The sequence below is a fragment of the Siphateles boraxobius genome, unplaced genomic scaffold (genome assembly GCF_051911475.1).
Source record: "Siphateles boraxobius isolate OS27281-9 unplaced genomic scaffold, OSU_SipBor_1 1, whole genome shotgun sequence".
Taxonomy (NCBI): Eukaryota; Metazoa; Chordata; class Actinopteri; order Cypriniformes; family Leuciscidae; genus Siphateles; species Siphateles boraxobius.
Genome location: NW_027508699.1, coordinates 24,215,559 through 24,229,709, shown reverse-complemented (window position 1 = coordinate 24,229,709; position 14,151 = coordinate 24,215,559).

Genomic DNA, 14,151 nt, shown 5'->3' with positions numbered 1-14,151 from the left:
GGGGCGACCGCACTGTGGTTGCAGCCGTTGTGTGTGCTGACGCATGTTAACATTAGACAGAAGGAGATTTACATCACCATATGGAAAGAAGCGTAAATGGATGGAGAAGCATAGGTTACTGTAAAGCTATGTCTTAGGTGGTGCTTATCTTGGCGAAAGCCGAGTACAAATCAGCATGAAGTTTTTAACATCTACTCTCGTGTAATGGAAATCAACAGGTAAGTAAGGTATTTTATTGAACTGATAAATTGCCTTATGTAGCCCTCTAAAAGAGTTCATTGTAAAACACTATCTATTGCGAAGGATCTTTTCATGGTGGTTTTTGTAGTGCTGTACTGAAATAAATGTTCTATTTTCAAGGAAGTACCATGTTGTATCATATCATCCAGAGTTGAAATTTTACTGGTTTTGGCCATCCTTCTGTTAGACTCTCTCACAAATGAATAAGGCTGAATAGCTGTCAGATGTCAGCTGTTAAATTTAAGTAGCCTACACAATTAGATAATACCAATTTAGGTCAACAAATTACCAAGCAATGCTTAATTTTGTTCAGTATGTGGTATAAATAGGTTGCATTAGCAATTAAAGAAAGAAACACTTACGCAAAACATGGTCGGGTCAAAGTGTTTTTACTGGTAATTTTTTTTACACTGTATGAAGAATTTTTGGGTATAATATGTCACCGTTTACTTTATTTTGCTATCCTCACTTACATTAACTATAGTGTCCTGCACCCACTAAAAATATAAAAAATGATATCTAGTGTCTGAATAATTTTTGGTTTGACTGTATAGGCTAAATAAAGTGTGTTTGTGTTCACGTTTTTATATCCCGATATGGACTTCAACCTGAATGCACACAAACTCATGGGGACTCGTGTCACAGTAGTAGGGGAACCTATGGTACCCGTGAGGAAACAGGCTTATAAATCATACAAAATGTGTATTTTGTGAAAATGTAAAAATGCCGAATGTTTTGTGTGATGGGTAGGGTTAGTGTAAGGGGATAGAATATAGAGTTTGTACAGTTTAAAAAACATTACGTCTATGGAGAGTCCCCACAAAGATAGTGAATCAGACGTGTGTGTGTGAGTGTGTGTGTGTGCGCGCGCGTGTGTGTGTGTGTGTGTGTGTGTTTGTGTGCGTGTTTGTGTTTGTGTCAGAATACACAACTTTTAAATGGCTGATGACAGAGAAAGACGCTTTTTGAAATCAAATGTTGTTAGTAACATGATAAAATGGGGTTAGCAGGGCGGTTAACTGGACCATGCTAACCACACTCCTATAACCTGCGATTTCCTTCACACTCACGTAAAACATATTTACTGAACTTACTGGGGACGAGAGAACATTAGGCATGCTCTAGCCTAAAAGATTGTCATCCTTGACAAAAGGTTCAGTTGTTGCTATTAAAAAAATTCCTTCAAAGTCTGAGACGAGGAACATCCGGCCAAGATTCCTATAGTGCTGAAAATAAATGGAAAAGCACCAGAAGGATGACTCACACTCACTGACTGACCCCTCCTGAGCTCTTTGGTTTGCGGTGTTATATTAGCCCAGCGCTTTGAGTCAGCGCATTCTCTCATCTCTACGGCTCACTTTGTCTGCTCACTGTTCATTCTGAACTTCCTGCTGTTTTATTTGTGCTCCACCAATACTTTGTCACAAAACAGACAGTGGTTTAAAAAAACAAATCATGGGGAGGTGAAGGAAGTTGTGAAGTGACATGAAAAGTAGGACTGGTGAAAGATAGGGTTCTCACTCCCAGGCATCCGAAACTATCTTCCAGAAAATGTTCCGGAAATTATCTGATATATTGAACATACCAGGAGTCCCAGTGGTCAAGAGTATATTTTTATAATCTCATATCAATTCTAAAAGAGGCCATTTCATATTCAATTTGATGACTAATTAATGATGACTATTAGTTTCTTTTATTCATATTAGTGTCTCAAATTGAAAATGAATGGGGATCGTGTTCAAAGGCAGAATAAAGGCGTATTTCATGCCTTTTAAATAAAGATCTCAAGGGGAAGAGTCGGATGGAATTAACTGGTCCAGGAATGTAACTAGATACATATAGCCTAACTTCAAAAGCCAAGCAGATCTAGAAGTAGAAATGTATTACTTTAAGACACAAGGTCAAACAACAACATGCAAACTAAGTGAAGAGTTAAACATTTCGTGAATTGTACAAGATTTCCAACTTTGGCAGTCTTTGGTTGCTTAGTTTGACTTGCCCACCACGGCACCGTCATCATTGTCGTTTTGCTTTTTTTATAGAAACAATAACCTTTCAGTTGGACAATGGACACTATAATTAAAACTGTTGATAGCGGCTCTCTGATGTACATACTGTGCTCCCTAACAAGGCAGTTATTTTCAGTGAATCAAAAGTACAGAGTATAGCATGACCAGTGTAGCCCGATTCCTGAAACTAATGATTAGACCATCAGAAACTAATTATTCTTATCACTACAAAGACCTGAGCAAGTTCTTTATAGTGAATCAAAAGCATATAATGTAGGACAACCATAGTAAGCTGATTCTTGAAACAAATGACACTTATGAGCTGTTGTTTTTTAGTGAATCAAAAACATACAGCACAGCACAACTACAGAATGATTCTCAATATAAATACCTCTTATGATCCAGTTCTTTTAAGTGAATCAAAAATACACACCAAAATATAATCGGGCTGATTTTGGGCCGATTTCCCCCCTTCCGACAATCCTAGCTATGTCCCGATTATCGTGACGGTTCTACCGACTTATCTTATCAGATATTCCCTTGGTGTGAGGTGTGTTAGAGTGTCCGAACCTGCTCGGAAGAACGTCGGAGCCGCCCCGATCGCGAATCCTGATGTGTGGGGGGAACACAAACAGTTATGGCGCAGCAAAAAGTGAAATTGATGTGGACAGGAGAATCAGCTTGTTGATTTGTGGCAACAGCACGAATGTTTGTACAACATGTCGTGTAAAACCTATGATAATAGACTGGACAAGGAGAAGAGTTAGTCAGCAACAGAGTAGATTTTGTATGTGTGTGTGTGTGTGTGTGTGTGTGTGTGTGTGTGTGTGTGTGTGTGTGTGTGTGTGTGTGTGTGTGTGTGTGTGTAGTGGCGGCTCCTGCAAAATCTCTCAGGGGGGGGCAAATGTTTGGATGATTGATAAGGATAAGGTCCACCCATGCAATGGATAAATTAACAGCTTATCTTAAATTTCAAAGTACAATGCTAGGAGTAAAAAAGACTGCTATACCATCCTTTCCTAAATTGATTTTAAAAACAAAGTGAGATTTTCCAACACTCGAGTATTTAAATGGTCAGCAATGAATACCTCTTTAGACAGCCTCTGCTTGTCTTCTTCTCCCAAGGCCCTCCTAGATCTTGTTGTTCCTGTTGCTACTTGCTCCTGAAATATCCTGATTACTACGACGGCTGAATTAATGACACGATAAAATTAACTGTGTTCGCCATGACGTTCAAGTTCAACTGACCTCAACAACTCGCGAGATGTCCCAACAGTCTCTCTCGCTCTCGTTCTCTTTTATTTTTTATTTTTTAATCACATTTGATAAAGATATTAAAGTAGTGTTTAATTTTTTCTTGTTGTTCAAATTCAAAATTGTTTTCAAATATAATTTGTCACTTAATCTTAAAGATTTTTAATAGTGTATGTTTGTTCCCACCAATCGCTGCACAAGTTAAGGATACGTATAATGACGTAAGCACGTTAGTGCGAGCCCTCCCGGAACACATAGAGAATGCATTGCAGTGTCTGCAGTTCGAAAAAAAACTTCTTTGAATGTAAGTCTATGGGAACACTCTGGGCGATTCTCAGCCAGAGTGAAATCGCCCAAAAAGAGGCGGTACTCCACAGAACGTGACATGACGCTGGTTGGACTATATCCAGAGGCACAGTGACTGCTAGCGTAACCTATTTTTTTACGGTCTATGAGCGTAACTCTGTGGTTGAATGAGATTGTGAATGTGATTGAAAAAGTCCCTTTCACACTTTGGTGGTGCGTCGCCCAATCGCCCTAATGAAGAAACCGCCCCTGTGTGTAGTGGTTATCATTGCCCACCATGCTTATTCTGAAGTCTCGCGAGATTTCCTGTGTTCACAGTCCAGACTCTGGTTGAAAATTTGTTGTCTCGTGTAGGGTATCTGGTTAAATCATGGGTCGTTCATCTGAACACATATGAATGCACATTCCTTCTGAAATCACAAAGCGTTTAGCCTCTGAACTCATGGGGGCAAAATAAACATTAGGCTCCGGCCAGTCTGCAATAGGTGATTCGGGTGACAATTTTAGGGCACCCAGAGGTTTACTAGACAACAAGACACCGAGCTCCACAGAGATGTGTTATCACATCACATCGTCAAACCACTTGAGAAATGTATAAACATGTATCTAATTTTCACATCTCATGATTTTCCTTCGGATGTTGTTTTGGCCTTTGTTTTCTTGTAAACTCTAATGGGTTAATGTTTTAGACTTTGCATACAAATATGCAAACCATATTTGGTCTCTTTGAATTCCAATCTTCGTTCCCCATTTGTTAATTTACATTACATTTTGTTAACTTTGTGACACAAGGGTATTATAAGAATCGAAGATTCTTTCTCTTAAAACACCCAATGAAATTGCAGATTCAAATGTGCTGTCTGAACACAAAGAGTCATAAAATCTCCCTCCAAAGGGACCACTTCGGATTGGCTCACATACCCCAAGAGGGTGTGACATCTTCACCCCTTATAAATGACTGATAGAGATCAGTGTCTCCCTCTTACTTCTCCTCTCTTCCTCATCACCATGTAACTGCTTCGCGTCCCCCTCCGGGGATCTTTTTCCTTTGTTTGTTTGTTTGTTTCTTTAAGTTTTATTTTCCATTTTCGAATTGTCCTTGGTTCATTTCCACCGACGATGTGAAATGAACTTAGCCTGAATCATCAATCGACAACTTCACCTTAAACGGACATTCAAAATCGCCACGCTTGGCTCGCTCTGGAAGAGCGAGTGAACACGTGACGTTCCTAGGATCGAGCCACACACGCCTTCTTCATATCAGCCACACAAAAGCGCTATAAATGTGCAAGTATTTCGTTTACTAATGCCGGGCGTACACCAAAGGATTTTCACAGTCCCAGACTAAAGACCGGCAGTCTTTAGGAATCTTACTGGAGTCTCGGCGCGCTCCCGTCGTCTCGATCGTTAAATGTGATGTGATAATCTGCAGTCGGCGCCCCGATTTATGCCAGTCTTTCTCTAGTCTTTCATAACAAACATGTTTGATATTATCGCAAGTCTTTAGTCTGAGACTAAAAACCAGAGGTGGAAAGTAACGAATTACATTTACTCGCGTTACGTAATTGAGTAGTTTTTTTGTGTACTTCTACTTTTTAAAGTAGTTTTTAAAATCTGTACTTTTACTTTTACTTAAGTACGTTTTCTTTGAAGTATTGTACTTCGCTACATTTGAAATCATATCCGTTACTGAGTAAAAAATAATAATACAAGGGGGAAAAAAAAATCACACACTCCGGAAACTACTGAATTGATTGAAGGGCGGGAGAACAAACGCGCAAAAAAGTTGACGCAGACCCAGCTGAAGCTGAAAGCTAAGCGCCAAGCGAATTATGGCCAGTATGAAAAGTAGAAAAAAAGCGTGGTTGTCCTCGAGGATAGATATCCAATTTGCAAAAAATGTGGACACAAAGTGGCTGCAAAAAGAGGATATAGGACACCATCCCTCCTGCAGATAAAGGTATGTCCCGATTTACGTGATGCAAAGGGAATCCCAGAATCCAGTCATGAAAATGGAATTCACTTAATGCAGATGTCACGTAAAACATGCAAAATAATGGATGGATGAATACATGGAAAGTAGAACTGTGCAATAAATCCAATCGCGACATGGTCTGTGGATATTTAAGCTAAGCACAAAAATACTGCAAGTAAATATATAACCCTATTTGTTCTGCTGAGCTGCGTTTGTCTACTACATACTCAAGTACTCGTGACGTTCATGGTGTTTTCAGCGTCTCACAAACAATTTGAGGAATACATGAACATTTCCAGAGCTGCTCTGAGAGAACGCCTAATGAGCATTTTCATAATTTTATTTGAGAAAATCCATTGTCAAATACACTTTTAACAGGTCTTCACAACCCGTCAAAATAAAAGTTCGGTTTTACTAGGAGAAATTATGACATAAATATATTACTATTGTAGGCATACAGTAGAACGTAGCTTACTTCTCAAAATAATAATAATAACAATAATAATACATTTTATTTGAACATTATTTATAGGAATATTTTTTTTGTCCATGGTTTAATTTAGTAAATCTTTTTTTTGCAGCGCTTCCACAAAAAATAAAAGGACACAAGTTTAAATTTACATTTGATTAGCCTACCACCGTTTTGGATAATATATTTGGATTAAATTATAAAAAGTAGGGGTGTAACGATACACAAAACTGACGGTTCGGTTTTCCCACGGTTTTGACGGTTCGGTTCGGTTTAGAAAGCTAAAAAAAAAAATTAAACAGTGGTTTAATGAAAAAATTGTGTCTTTGTCTTTAAATTAATTCAATTACAAATAAACGTTTTGCAAGGATTAAAAATCTGCTAATGCTGTATAGTGAGCCGCACATTACTATAACATTAAAGGTTAACAACAGAGCCTAAATTTAGATGCTATTTATTTTTTAGATATAATAATCAACACCCAACACATTGTATGAAAACATGTAAACTGAACATAAGGCAGTTTTTGCATTAACTTTACTCTAATTTGTTATTGAAATATAATAATTTACACAGTTGCTGTCATTTTCATTAAAGATATTTTAAACGTACTTTAAATAATCAAGATATAATTAACAGGTTAAGTAAAAATATAATATATAGGATAATATTGTGCATTTATTTAGTGCAAGAGTTAATTTCTCTAGGAACCAACAAGTTGTGGACACTTAATCACTAGCCTGCTGAGGTAAATATAATGCTAGTGACAAGCTATGCAGTTTTATTGACGTCTTTGCGCTGCTGAAACGCTGATTGAGCGATTACACGAGTTGTGATGCCTTTCAGTAAGTATACTGTATTTTTCAACATACCTTCAGGTGTCCATTCATGTTTATTCTGTAACTGAGGAAGAGATGATCGCGTTTACTCCGCGCTGCCGCTACTGTTACAATCCGCGGTGACAGATAGTTTTAAACTGTGGGTACAGATTGTCAATTTACATCCATGTGGACAGATTGTTAAACTGTGCCTAGTTTTGTAAAACTGTGCACACGGTAGTTTATTTTTCTTCTGTAATGAGCTTCGAAGCAGCTTCGAAGCTTGGCTGTCCATCTAGTGAAAAATGTTGGTACTGCGGCCAAATAAAATCTTACTGAAAGCTCATTTTTTTGAGATATCAACCTAAAATTTGGAACACAACTTCTTCAGATTTTTGGCTTACATTTTCTGGCAGTTTAGAGTAAAATATATTTTGTAATATATATATTTTATATAAAACATAATTATATTTTTACATTATTCATTTTCATAAACTCAAACTTGTATAACTTTTTTTCTGTTTCACTTTCATAACTTCATAATACTTCACTTCAACATTAATCTGGCAAATGTCTTCTTTAAAACAAGACCAACCATAGGTCTATATTCGAAAGCATTCTTGAATTACAACCATTTAAGTTTGAATAGTGATTTTCATGTCTATGCGAAAAAAGGGGGAGTGACAGTTAAAGGGTTAAACAATATTAAACTATAATATCTATATCTATAATATCTAAAATATAATTTATATATAAAAACTCTCCTACAGTCCAGTCACCATCAGTCGCGACGGTCGCGACTCGCACGTATTTTCATTTAAACGTCACTCACTGACGTTTTCCTAACCAGAAAAAAAAACGATTGCCCTGCTCTGCCTCTGATTGGCTAGTACTCATTGCCATCTGGGTCAGAGCCAATTAGAAGCAGGATGTGGGTGGGGAAAGGGGAGAGATAGAGGGAACAGGCAAGACAAACTCCTACGTTTAAATAACATATAGAAAATATCTGCTTGACAACGAGCTGAGAACAAGCTCAAATAAGCAACTACACTTTAGAAACAAGCCCAAAAAAAAAAACGCGATCCGCGACTACCAATATTTGTAAGCGACTTTACAGCAAAACAAGCCCAAAGTCGCTTATAATAAGCGGACTTGGCAACACTGATTCCAGGTCCAATCAATGAGCCGGGCTGGGCGGGGCCGGGGTAGCTTGCAGGGCGGGGCGTGTTCGGTACGCCATGAGAGTATCGCCATTCGAATCGTGGGTTCTGTATCGCAGTTCTTCGGTTTGGTTCGAATATCACCCTAATAAAAAGAAACATTAATTTTCTGAATAAAATACATTTCATAGGACAATATTATTCTTAAACATTTTAATAAATTATTAATGTTAAAAAATAAGTTGTTAATCTAATTCATTATTAATTATCAAATTTAATTGATTAGACATGTTTTATTGAAATTTTAATAAACAAATTATTTCAAGTTTGTTATAATAAAAGCATTTGTTCAACCAAAAAAAAATCCTGTTTTCATTAATTTAACTGTCATTTTAACTGATGATAATAATAATAATAATACCCATAATTTAATAATACAGTTTATTTATTTAACAATTGATTAATACTGTAAACCGTGATATTTTCTGAGACGTTACCATACTGTGAAAATCTTATACCATTACAACCCTACACGGGAGGGTCCCCCACCCCACCCCCGCTGTTAAAAAAGTAACTCAGTAACTTTTACTCTGAGTCAATTTTAAATGAGCTACTTTTTACTTTTACTTGAGTAGATTTTTAGACCGGTACTTTTACTTGTACTTAAGTAAAATTTCATTGAAGTAGTAGTACTTTTACTTGAGTAGAATATTTTATTACTCTTTCCACCTCTGCTAAAAACTGTGAACCCAAGTCTTTAGATGTGAGCTGATAATCTTATAAAGTCTTTTCTAAATCTTTTCAAAGTCTTTAGGTGTACAGAAAGCATAAGCTTTCATTGCAGTAAGATTTGTTTACCCCCGTTTAGGGTGATGTTGATTTCCTGTGGTCTCTCAGAGGGTTTTGTCCAGGTGAATTTTGCAGAACTGTGATCCATACGGATCTCTCTCTCTCTCTCTCTCTCTCTCTCTCTCTCTCTCTCTCTCTCTCTCTCTCTCTCTCTCTCTCTCTCTCTCTCTCTCTCTCTCTCTCTCTCTCTCTCTCTCTCTCATTCTCTCTCTCTCTTTATTGATGCATTCTTTTCCATTGTCGTTGTACTTTTTTGTAAATAAATTTATTGTTTGTTATAACCTGTATACGTAACTTTGCCTTTATTAAATGCATTATATTAATTTATTGATTCTGTCTCTGCTCATACAAGTCCCTTTAATGTATACAATCCAAAGCTACGTGCTTTACAAATTTATTGATAGCCTACTTAAAGAATCGTTATAGAACAGGAAAGCTGTTCCTTCTGGCCAAGGGAATAGCTTCTCCTGAAAGTCTATAAAGTAGGATAATTTTGTGAAGTTTTGATTGAGATCGAATGATCAGGTTTTTGCTGGACGAAAAGATGATTAGGTCACAAATTAATCACCTTAAAGAGTATCCGGACGATCGATCTATGATAGGCATAATTGATATATTAAATATTTAATTATAATCCATTTTTATTAAGTATTGATATGCAATTGAGCTAATTTTAACCTATCTGTAAAATATAGTCTACATATGCAATTAATTATAATCCTTTGTGTTAATTGCGTAAGTACATATATGAATGCAGATGCAGGGAAATATTATCCCTTTTTGGGAGATTTAACATGTATGAGTATCTGGGTCAAACCCGTATGAACGATTATTAATTGTAAATTACTAATCTTTGAATACGTAGGCTATCCCCAAAGCCTGACCCAGGTTTTGTTACATGTCACATCGTGGCATACTAGAGGAGCAAAACAGTTAAATCTAGGATTTTTTGTCCTCATGTTTGCTATCACATTTTGAAAATCTTATAAGATGTAAAAAAAAAATGTTGGTGTGTACCCAGCATAAAACAAATTACTTTTATGAGCTGGTACTTCTGAGTGAATCATAAACAGCTTGACCAATGTAGCTTAATTCCAGGTTTGATTCATTCTTTAAATTATTTGGAAGTAATACAGGGCAGAGTTTAAGACCGAGTAGGCAAAGAATGTGTAATGAAAATGGACCTTACAACTTAAATATACTCAAATAACCTGCTACTTAAAACAAATTGAAATGCTTCTGAATCGAAACAAAACAGGAAATCTGTATCGATACCCTTCCCTAACCATGAGCAAGAGTTTTTAATAACAGTAACATTTGCCCTCTTATTTCATATAGTCTCATACGGGCCAAAAATTATGTCCAGGTTTGACAGGTGCAGAACAGAAGCCATGTTAAAGATCACAGCAATGTGCTCAGCACTTCCTGTTCGTTTCCCCTTTTTTGGGTGTCCATTACAGGTGAGGAAATAAATGTGTGAAAATCTAGTGGGAAGTGTGACTCCAACTGCCTCCTGTTCTGGATCTCAGATGCCACCGAGTCCTGCTGTGACACTAAAGTCACACCACTTATCTCCCCTCTGCCACTTTGGCATTGGTGGGATTGTCCTGCAGTGTTAATGCCTCATCATAGCCTGCTAGTTTTCATTCAGTACCACTACTGTACCGTGTCACTCTCCGAACTGCTACCGAAGTACATTAACATGGAGCAAATGCTAATTTTCAGACGATTTTCTTGTTGAATGATCAAGGCGATCTGTTTTAATTGAATGACACACAGCAGGAAGAGAATAATAAAGGAACAGGAAAGAAGTGACATCCGAGTCTTGTTCATTGAATAATGAATGCAAAGCTGTCACGGCAACCTCCAATAATGATGGAAAAACTGTTGCTTAAACAACACTGCACAAGTTATAACTTGCGCAAGGATTACTGATATATCTCCCTGCCGAAATAGCCCTGGCTGGTGCTTCCGGAGCTCTGAGAGAGATTGTAAATGGGATCTCATTTGAGGGGCAAGGTGGGCGACCACAGCGAGGCTGTCACTGGAACAACAACAACCAACAAAGAAATACTGTGAATAGTTTAGGTGCAAGTCTACAGGGGTCTAAGCTATTAGGGTGATGAAATGAAATACTTTTAAGTGCTTAGATCTCCAGCCGTCCAACTAATAAGGGCATTCTTTGCCCTTAGTTCAAACCTCTGTGGAGGTGGGAGCAAGGAAGTCCCATTTAAGCATAAACCATTATGCCAGCTGCTGACTGGCCCATACGTTACACAACTTTCTGGCTTTGATGTCACAGAGTTTCTATTAAAGATTTAGTCGTTTCCCTTCAAGCACTACACACAGGATCCTGAAGCTGAACCATCTCCTTAAGGTTCACTCTGAATAACAAATCTGCCTGGCAGGGATTCAAGTTTTATGTTATGCTTTAAAAATGCAAAAATGAGATGGCATATTGCGGTGTATAAGAGAAGGCTTTTCTTTTCTATCACCCTTGTCAATTTGAAGTTTGATAAATATTTTACTCATCCATGATTTAATTGTTTTTCGCATGGTACATAATAGGGCTGCACGATATATCGAAATTATTGAAATAACGCAAATGTTCATATAGCAATATCTCACAATAACTGAATTATTTTGATACTTCAAAAGATTATGAAAAAGTCAAAGTTTCTGGTCGACGCAGACAGCAGAGAAAAGACTAGACACCTGACTGTTACATACATGTGACATGCTTAATGTTATTGGGTGAAGTAGGGCCTACTCATGCACATAGGAAGCAACCTCTCGGACAGCGCATGATCACGATTTCAGTTCTCTTCCGTAGCTTAAATGGCCAAATACAAAATGCCCATCTTGGTGAGTATTCATGTTAATACAGTCAGTTATATCTTAAAGGGTTAGTTCACCCCAAAATTAAAATTATCCCATAATTTAGTGTTAAGACTTTCTCCTTTCACCCAAACACAATCAGTAATTATATTAAAAAATTATCATTTATAATGGGAGTGAATGGTACCCTAGATTTTGAATCCCCCCAAAAAAGCGCATCCATCAATCATGAAAGTTATCCATAGGACTCCAGGGGGTTAATAAAGTGAAGTGAATCGATATGGATCGATTCATCTATCAAAAGGTGTTCGATACATATATTTTTTTTCCAAACACCTATATTTTCGACACTCTCCACATTTTCACACAATGTCAATCTATGCATTACCTGCGCCACACTTTCACGTTTAAACTTCACCAGTCAGGGCTCTACAATAAGGACTGCCCACGGCCAGTGTGAAAGACGGTACTGTCTCTGTCCCAATCGGGGCAGTGCTGAATCTTCACAAAACTTTATCATTTGCATGCATTTTAAGCCTGGCCAATGTAAGCATTCGAGTGCAAAAGGTAGCAAAAGATAAATTATTTTGGTTCTTGAGTGCTGTGTGAGAAGATTTGTGTGCACACACAACCAAAGAGCGCACACACAGAGAGCGAGTTCTCTTTCACTTCTTTTGTGCTTGAACGGACAAATACAAACAAAATTATTTCAAAATGCCCATAGCTAATATCATACTAAACATTCGGTTATGTCTTAAGTTAATGTAAAAATTTGAGAAAGAAAACACGTGTATCAATATATTGAATTATGCATTTTACACATTCCACATTTTAGCACAGAAGTCTGAAAGACTTCTTGACTGTTGTCATGTCATGAGCTATCATCAGGTTACTGAGCTCATGTTGTATCACTGGCTGTAAGAACCTATATCAGATCGTATGATGAATCGTCCGATTTACACCCCTAGTAGCTAATGCTACAGTAAAACACTGCGGTTCTCTTTCAGTAGTAGGAATGTTTTCTTCTCACAAAATGAATATGAAACATGTACATTGGTACATTGAACATCCGCCGCCAGTCAAACGCGGAGCAGTCCTCCGACGCCAGGCCCAGTAATTGAGATGCATGCCCAGTTGGTCTGACCCGGTAGTGGGCTAGATGTCCCATACGTTGCGATTCCCTTTGTTAATTCCATATGTGTATTCTCCATGCTAAGGTTTCCTTGTCAGAAAACCCGTGTCTTTCCCTGGGAAGATTCTGCTCTGCCCCAGCTCTGTGCTTATAGTCTTTCAATCCCTTCTAGGTAGGACCTACCGCAGAGTTCTTTCCATATGTAGTACAGCCCCACAGGTCAATACATATGTGTATTCCCACAAGTTTCCTCTCTATGGGTAAGATGTGGGCTCCGTAGAGTCCCTGTCCATCTGGATAAGGTATGCTTCTCCCCAGTGTAAATAACACTGGTCATGGTTAAAAAGAAAAGGGAAAATGGGAAGAGAGGATGCACTCTTCCCATGAAATAGCCACGACCGTCTCCACAGTAAGCCCTGTCCCATCCACCCCGTTGGTTGTAAAACTATCACTGAGGGCTTACGTGGGGCGCTGGGTAGGTTACGATTTAAAGAGAACAATTGCCAAGAGGGCATGCTCAACTTGCCAGCATCAATTTTCAACACTCGTAACACAGGTTAGTGGTCGTGGTGCTTTCCAAAGGGACCCCATATGTCAGTCGACATAACGTAGTAGTGACTGAGAGATGGAGAACGTCTCGGTTACTGACGAAACCCTTGTTTCTCGATGGAGGGAAAGGAGATGTTATGTTATATCTATATATATATGTTATATAGATGTTACATTCTCTAGACCTACATGTGAGTGTATACATTTTAATAATTGAAAAAAATAATAATAATAATAATATTGTCCAAAGTAAAAACTACTGTTACAAATATTACACAACCCAAGCACATTGGAAAAACGTGCTTGTGGCGAAATTTGTACAAAAATATTTTACATTGCATCTAGCATTCCTCGTGACACTTTCAAAGTGAAACCTCAAGTAGCACTAAAAGCTGGTTCAGTTAGATCAGGGATCTCCAACCCTGCTCCTGGAGAGCTACTGTCCTGCAGACTTCAGTTCCAACCCTGTTCCAACACACATGCATGTAATTATCAAGTAACCCTGAACCACTTGATTAGCTGGTCCAGGTGTGTTTGATTAGGGTTGGAGCT